This window comes from Rhinopithecus roxellana, chromosome 20 (genome assembly GCF_007565055.1).
Source record: "Rhinopithecus roxellana isolate Shanxi Qingling chromosome 20, ASM756505v1, whole genome shotgun sequence".
NCBI lineage: Eukaryota > Metazoa > Chordata > Mammalia > Primates > Cercopithecidae > Rhinopithecus > Rhinopithecus roxellana.
The window spans coordinates 9,823,783-9,832,637 of NC_044568.1; the positions used below are offsets into that span (position 1 = coordinate 9,823,783).

At 47.9% G+C, this 8,855-nt stretch overlaps 1 pseudogene; it reads right to left on the reverse strand.

The window, feature by feature from the left end:
- Window positions 1-1,579: 1,579 nt before the first annotated feature.
- LOC115895414 lies at window positions 1,580-1,679 on the reverse strand (annotated as a pseudogene).
- Between the last annotated feature and the right edge of the window lie 7,176 nt (window positions 1,680-8,855).

The window sequence follows — 8,855 nt, forward strand, 5'->3', positions numbered from 1 at the left end:
GCTGGAACTACAAGCCTGTGCCACCACACTTGGCTAGTTTTAAATTTTTGTAGAGACCAGGTTCTTGCCTTGTTGCCCAGGCTGGTCTCAAACTCCTGGCCCCAAGCAATCCTCCTGCCTCAGCCTCCCTCCGAAAGTGCTGGGATTACAGGTGTGAGCCACTGTGCCTGGCCCATAAGTGTACCTGTTGCCTTAGGAAAGATGCAGCCAACATTCCCTGCCACCACCACACATACCCAGGATGTCTAGGGAAGGCTCAAGCCTAGATTGCTCCAACGCAAGTCAGAAACAGGTGACCAGAAGGTGAAAGTTGGCCTGCAGACAAGATTTCACATGGAAGTCCTTGTTTTCAGCTTCCCTTGAAAAATCCAAAAATCTGTAGTCACTAGACCTGCTTAATCCCATGGCTTTCCTTTCTTTCCTTTGAGATGGGGCATATTCTCACCAGATTGCCACTGTCCCCTCCACTCTGTTGTCTTGGAGTGCACCACAGTCACTATTCAGGCTACCTCTCTGACCCCTATAGGCATTTGAGAGTGACTCTCAGGATATTTTCTTTCTTTTTTTTTTTTTTTTTTTTTTTGAGACAGTCTTGCTCTGTTGCCCAGGCTAGAGTGCAATGACACAATCTCAGGATCCTGCAACCTCCACCTCCCGGATTCAAGCCATTCTCCTGTCTCAGCCTCGCAAGTAGCTGGGATTACAGGCATGCACCACCATGCTCGGCTAATTTTTTGTATTTTTAGTAGAGATGGGTCACACTAAATGTTGGCCAGCCTAGTCTCAAACTCCTGACCTCAGGTGATCCACCTGCCTCAGCCCCCCAAAATGCTGCGATTACAGGCGTGAGCCACCACGCCCTGCACAGTTAAATATTTTCTAGACATGCCTATCACACCTCTCCTAGATCTCTCCCCAAGCACCTCAGATATCCTAGAAATTAAGTCATCTTCGAGATCTGATGCCCTGCTTCCCCCAGGTTTCCATCTCTGTGTCATCAGCACTCAAGTCAGAAGCCTCCCTCTTCCCTCACTTGATGTAGTTTCTGAGCTGCCCTTGATTCTTTCAACTACTGTTGACTTCATCCGGCTGGCGATACAGAGGTACACAAAACAAACCCCAGCCATCCTGGAGCTTACATTGGACTATGAAAGAGGACAATTACAGAAGCTAATGACAAAGAATTCCAAGGGCTGGGTGTGATGTCTCATGCCTGTAATCTCAGCACTTTGGGAGGCTGAAGTGGGCAGATCACCTGAAGTCAGGAGTTCAAGATCAGCCTGGTCAACATGGTGAAACCCTGTCTCTATCATAATAAAAATACAAAAATTAGCCAGGTGTGGTGGTGTGCACCTGTAATCCCAGCTACTCGGGAGGCTGAGGCAGGAGAATCACTTGAAACTGGGAGGTGGAGGTTGCAGTGAGCCAGGATCGGCCATTGCACTCCAACCTGGGCGACAGAGCCAGACTCCGTCTCAAAAGAAAAAAAAAATCATTTTTAATTTTTCTGGATGCATAGTAAGTGTATATATTTATGTGTTGCAAGACATTTTGATACAGACATGCAATGTGTAATCACAAAAATATGGAAAGTTTCATGAATTTGCATGTCATCCTTGCTCAGGGGCCATGCTAACCTCTGTATAATGTTTTAGTATATGTGGCCAGGCGCGGTGGCCCATGCCTGTAATCCTAGCACTTTGGGAGGCCAAGGTGAGTGGATTTCCTGAGAGTGCAGGAGCTCGAGACCAGCCTGGGCAACACAGTGAAACCCTGCAGTCCCTTCTTCACTCAGGCCGAGGCAGCCATATTGCTTGAGCCCAGGAGTTCGAGACCAGTCTGAGCAACATGGTAAAACCCTGTCTCTACGAAAAATACAAAAATTAGGATGTGTCGGCCCGCACCTGTAGTCCCAGCTACTTGGGAGACTGGGGCAAGAGGATCACTTGAGCCCAGGAAGTTGAGGCTACAGTGAGCAATGATGGCACCACTGCCCTCCAGCCTGGGCGACGGAGCAAGACCTTGTCAAGAAAGAAAGAGAGAAGGGGGGGGGGGGGGAAGATGAAAGTTATACATATACATGTTTCTTATTTAAAAGTAGAGATGGGAGCTGAGCACAATGGCTCCTGCCTCTAATCCCAGCACTTCAGTAACTGAGGTAGGAGGATCTCTTGAGTTCAGGAGTTCAAGACCTGTCTTTATGTAAAAACAAAACCAAACACATGGCCAGATGCGATGGCTCACGCCTGTAATCCCAGCACTTTGGGAGGCCGAGGCAGGCGGATTACCTGAGATCAGGAATTTAAGACCAGTCTGGTCTACATGACGAAACCCCAACTCTACAAAAATATAAAAATTAGCCGGGCATGGTGGTGCACATCTGTAATCCCAGCTACTTGGGAGGCTGATGCATGAGTCGCTTGAAAACGGGAGGTGGAGGTTGCCGTGAGCTGAGATCGTGCCACTGCACTCTAGCCTGGGCAACAGAGTGAGACTTCATCTCAAAAACAAAAACAAAAACAACACAGATCTCTGTGGATAGACATTTAGGTTGTTTCCAGCATTTGTGTTATGACAAACAGGATTTCTGGGAGTATTTTTTATTATTTTATTATTATTGCTGAGATAAAATTCACATACCATAAAACGTACCTTTTAAAGTGTGCCATTTGGTGGTTTTTGTATATTCACGAAGTCGTACAAGCATTGCCATTATCTAATTCTGGAGCCATTCAGAAACACCCATTTTTTTATGGCCACGTGTGCATGTGTCAGCAGAAGGCACTCTTGGAGGTGCAGCTGATGGGTTGTACAACCATTGCCATTATCTAATCCTGGAGACATTCAGAAACACCCATTTTTTATGGCTGTGTGTGCCTGTGCAAGCAGAAGGCCCCTGTGGAGATGCAGCTGATGGGCTTTGGGGCAATGCGTCCTTCCATCGGAAAGAAAGTGGGGCCCAGAGGCTCGGGATCACCACGTTACCCCTGCTACACTGAGCAATTTGCAATGACCGCCAGTCCCTCGGGGAAAGTTAGTTCTATCCGGATTTTTGCACATCAGATTTCCTTCAAGCAGGGTAGGCCCCTAAATATTCCAGTTAGAACAGGCTAATGATAGGAAATGCCCCCGTAACATGGGAGTTGTGATATCTCAATTCACAGACCTTGCAGTTGTGTGGTCCTTCTAAAACCTAAGTCAGGCTGGGAGCGGTGGCTCACGCCTGTAATCCCAGCACTTTGGAAGGCTGATGTGGATGGATCATGAGGTCAGCAGATTGAGACCATCCTGGCCAAAACAGTGAAACCCCGTCTCTACTAAAAATACAAAAAATTAGCCAGGCGTGGTGGCGGGCACCTGTAGTCCCAGCTACGTGGGAGGCTGAGGCAGGAGAATGGCATGAACCCAGGAGGCGGAGCTTGCATTGAGCATCGAAATCGCACCAGTGCACTGCAGCCTGGGCGACAAGAGCTAGACTCCATCTCAAAACAAAAACAAAAACAAAAACAAAAACAAAAACAGAAACAAAAACAAAAACAAAAAAACCTAAGTGAGGTGATGTCTTCCTCTGCTTTCAAAACTCCCAAAAAAAGGAAAAAAGTGGCCAGGCGCAATGGGTAACGCCTATAATCCCAACACTTTGGGAGACTGAGAAGAGCAGATTACAAGGCCAGGAGTTCTAGACCAGCCTGGCCAATATGGTGAAACCCCGTCTCTACTAAAAAAAAATACAAAAATTAGCTGGGTGTGGTGGTGTGCGTCTGTAATCCCAGCTACTCTGGAGGCTGAGGCAGAAGAAGCGCTTGAACCCAGGAGGTGAAGGTTGCAGTGAGTCGAGATGGCGCACGCTGCACTCCAGCCTGGGTGACAGAGTGAGACTCTGTCTCAACAACAACAACAACAACAACAACAACAAAAAAAAAAAAAAAAAAAAAAAGAAAAGAAAAGAAAAGGAAAGGAAAGGAAAAGAAAGAAAGAAAGAAAGAAAGTACAGCCAAAATAAACAAATTCTGCAATGGCTAGCATCTCACTCACAGTAGAAGCCAAGTCCTTACAAAGACCTGCAAAGCCCAACACAATCTGGTTCCTGCCTACCTCCTAGGCCCCCTCTCCCAGCCCTCACCCTCTCACTCACTCTGTTCCAGCCCCTCTGGCCTCCTGATGGGGCCTCCAGCTCATCCAGCACATGCCCACCTTGAGGACCTCATAATGCTCTTTCGTCTGCCTAACAGATTCCTGCACAGTTCCGGCCTCACTCAGTTTCCCCACTCTGTCGCCCAGGCTGGAGTGCAGTGGAGTGATCTTGGCTCACTGCAACCTCTGTCTCCTGGGCTCAAATGGTTCTCCTGCCTCAGTCTCCCAAGTAGCTGGGATTACAGATGTGCACCACCACACCCGGCTAATTTTTGTATTTTTAATAGAGACAGGGTTTTGCCATGTTGGCCAGGCTGGTCTTGAACTCCTGACCTCAGGTGATCTGTCTGCCTCGATCTCCCAAAGTGCTGAAATTACAGGTGTGAGCCACCACGCCCAGCCTGTGCCAGGTACTTTGTTAGGCCCCAAGGTGGTGGGCAGTGATGGGTAAGATTTATGAATGGGTTAAGCCACCGCACCCGGCCCCTAAACCCGCACTTTGCTAACCGTTTGCTTTGTGATGTTAGGCTAGTTGCCTAAACTCTTGGAGCCTGAGAGTGAAGCACACCTATCACAAAGGGAAAGAGCCTTGGACTCCACTGGGAGGTGATGAGTAAAAGCTGCTGCAAATGAAAAAGCCTCCCACAGCACTGACGTCCACAAAACAGTAGCTATCAGGGTGATTCTTATGTAAATGCCCTGAATAATAATACCACTAACATGTATAGAACTAGGTGTCAAGCTCTGTTAGGCGCCCACATCAGGGGAGATCTTCTAGTCCCTAACTCTTTACCTAAAACCAGCTTCTGCTCACCAAACCCCACTGGGAATGAGGAGGAGGCGCTCTCGGTGATGCAAATGAGTGTTGACTTTTGTTTTATTAACAAAACAATGAGTCCTTAGAAGTATACAATGGAAATGTTTAGAACTTTGAAAGGAGAGAAATCAGTTAACAAGTGCTTACTGATAACACTCACACCCAGCTCTACTTGTCAATAAACATTTCCCAAAGCCTGCAGATTGGAATCCAGGCGAGGGCCCTAAGGGCTATGTGAACTGGGGCCTATTACTTGAGGTCACTGTGTTTCAGGTTAATGCAGGAAAACAGGGAAGTAATGAGGCTGACCTCTTGGGGCTTCGGTGAAATGTGTATGAAGAGCTTGGCACTTAATAGAAACAAGGCAATTTTTCTTATCTAAGGAAATCATTTTATCTCAACCCTCCCCATCTCATTCCTACTTCAGAAGTGTAGGAGACTCCCCTAGATTCTGATCCTTAATTCTGGCATCACAGAGCCACTTTGGGAGGAATAATGTGTGGAATCAATACTGAGGATGCTGGCCGGGCGTGGTGGCTCATGCCTGTAATCCCATCACTTTCTGAGGCTGAGGCGGGTGGATCATCTAAGATCAGGAGTTTGAGACCAGCCTGGCCAACACGGTGAAACCCAGTGAAACTCAGTCTCTACTAAAAATACAAAAATTAGCTGGGCATGGCTACGCAGTAGGTGCACGCCTGTAAACCCAGCTACTATGGAGGCTGAGGCAGGAGAATTGCTTGCACCCAGGAGGAGGAGGTTGCAGTGAGCCGAGATCTCGCCACTGTACTCCAGCCTGGGCAACAGAGCAAGACCCCATCTCAAAAAATAAAAAATAAATTTAAAAAAGACTGAGGATGCCTAGAGCCATTGTGCTAGGTGCAGAACAGGCTAGTTAGGCAAGCAATAGACAGATACCGAAATATATATGTATAAGTATTTTTAAAATAGAGATAGGGTCTCACTACGGTGCCCAGGCTAGTCTTGAACTCCTGGCCTCAAGCAATTATTCCACTTTGGACTCCCAAAGTGATGGGATTACAGGAGTCAGCCTCTATGCCTGGTGGAGAGATAATTTTATATTTTATTTTATTTTATTTATTTGACACAGAGTCTTGCTGTCACCCAGGCTGGAGTGCAGTGGCGTGATCTCGGCTCACTGCAACCTCCGTCTCCTGGGTTCAAGTGATTATCCTGCCTCAGCCTCCAGAGTAGCTGGGATTACAGGTGCCTGCCACCACACCCAGCTAATTTTCATATTATTTATATTATTTTTAGTTAATTAATTAATTTAATTTTTTATTTTATTTTTATTTATTTATTTTTTGAGATGGAGTCTCACTCTGTCACCCAGGCCGGAGTGCAGTGGCGTGGTCTCCACTCACTGCAAGCTCCGCCTCCCAGGTTTACGCCATTCTCCTGCCTCAGCCTCCCTAGTAGCTGGGACTACAGGCGCCCACCACCACGCTCGGCTAATTGGTGTTTTTTTTTTTTTTTTTTTTTTTTTTGAGACAGAGTCTCACTCTGTCGCCCAGGCTGGAGTGCAGTGGCCAGCCTTCCGGGTTTATGCCATTCTCCTGCCTCAGCCTCCTGAGTAGCTGGGACTACAGGCGCCCGCCACCTCGCCCGCTAGTTTTTTTGTATTTTTTAGTAGATACGGGGTTTTGCCATGTTAGCCAGGAAGATCTCGATCTCCTGACCCCGTGATCCGCCCGTCTCGGCCTCCCAAAGTGCTGGGATTACAGGCTTGAGCCACCGTGCCTGGCCTAAGAGTTTTTTTTTTTTTTTTTTAGTAGAGACGGGGTTTCACTGTGTTAGCCAGGATGGTCTCGATCTCCTGACCTCGTGATCTGCCTGCTTCAGCCTCCCAAAGTGCTGGGATTACAGGCATGAGCCACTGCGTCCAGCCAATTAATTTTATTTTTGAGACAGAGTCTCACTCTGTTGCCCAGGCTGGAGTGCAGTGGTGCGATCTGGGCTCACTGCAGCCTCCACTTCCTGGGTTCAAGCGATTCACCTGTCTCAGCCTCACAAAGTGCTGGGATTACAGGCGTGAGCCACCGAGCCTGGCCATGGAGAGATATTTATTTATTTATATATTTTTAATTTTTATTTTTTGAGACAGAGTCTTGCTCTGTCACCCAGGCTGGAGAGCAGTGGCATGATCGTGGCTCACCTCAGCCTCCGCTTCCCAGGTTCAAGCGACTCTCCTGTCTCAACCTCCCGAGTAACTGGGATTACAGTGTGGACCACAATGCCCAGCTAATTAATTTTTATTTATTATTTATTTATTTATTTATTTTTTGAGACAGTCTTTCTCTCTCACCCAGGCTGGAGTGCAGTGGTGCGATCTTGGCTCACTGCAAACTCTGCCTCCCGGGTTCACGGCATTCTCCTGCCTCAGCCTCCCAAGTAGCTGGGACTACAGGCGCCCACCACCACACCCGGCTAATTTTTTGTATTTTTAGTAGAGATGGGGTTTCACTGTGTTAGCCAGGATGGTCTCGATCTCCTGACCTCATGATCTGCCCGCCTCAGCCTCCCGAAGTGCTGGGATTACAGGCGTGAGCCACCACGTCCGGTCAATTTTTTATTTTTAGTAGAGATGGGGTTTAACCATGTTGGCCAGACTGGTCTGGAACTCCTGTACTCAAGTGGTCCACCCACTTCGGCCTCCCAAAATGCTGGATTACAGGCGTGAGCTATCCCACCTCGCCTGGAGAGATATTTAGAGAGAGAGAGAGAAAAAAAACCTTACAGTGTTTCCTTATGCGTGAAGATACGCACAAGGGTACATGCTGTTATGATATATACTGGTTTTCATTAATGATTCCTGGCTCCTGACTTCTGTATCCCTTATTACATACAGTCTTTTGTTACGATGTTGGGTGTGTTAGGCCTCAGGAAACAAGAGTCTCTCTCCAGCCCTCCTTTCACTTTCACCTGCCCCAAGGCAAGACTCTAATCTACTCCTGCCTTTCTGATTATGGGTTTTAAAACTCCCAGAAAAGGGTCCCACCCTACACCCTGAAGGCAGGAATGCTGATGCTGTGAAGCTTCCATAAAAACTCAAGAAATTCATGGCTCACACCTGTAATCCCAGCAAACTGAGGCCTAGGTGGGAGGATTGTTTGAGCCCCGGAGTTCCAGACCAGCCTGGGCAACATAGGGAGAACTCATCTCTACAAAAAAGTAGGCAGGCGTGGTGGCACACGCCTTTAGTCCCAGCTACTCAGGAGGCTGAGGTGGGAGGATCGCTTGTCCCAGGAGGTCAAAGCTCCAGTGAACCATGATCATGCTACTGCACTCCAGCCTGGGTGACACAGCGAGATCCTGCCTCAAAACACAGAACAGAAAGATAGAAAGAAGGCCAGGAGCGGTGGCTGACACCTGTAATCCCAGCACTTTGGGCGGCCGAGGTAGGAGGATCACCTGAGGTCAGGAGTTTGAGACCAGCCTGGCCAAAATTAGCCTGGTGTGGTGGCGCATGCCTGTAGTCCCAGCTACTGGGGAGGCTGGGGCGGAAAAATCACTTGAACCAGGTAGGTGGAGGTTGCAGTGAGCCGAGATCACGCCACTGCACTCCAGCCTGGGTGACAGAGCGAGACTTTGCCTCAGGAGAAAAAAAGAAGAAAGAAGAAGAAAAAGAAGAAGAAGAGGAGGAAGAGGAGGAAGAAGAGGAGGAAGAAGAGGAGGAGGAGGAAGAAGAAGAAGAGGAGGAGGAAGAAGAAGAAGAGGAGGAGGAAGAAGACGAAGAAGACGACGACGAAGAAGAAGACAAGAAGAAAGAAGAAAGGAAGAAAGAAAGGAAGAAAGGAAGAGGAAGAGGAGAGAAGAGAGAAGGAGAAGGAGAAGGAGAAGAAGAAGAAGAAGAAGAGGAAGAAGAAGGAGAAGAGGAAGAAGA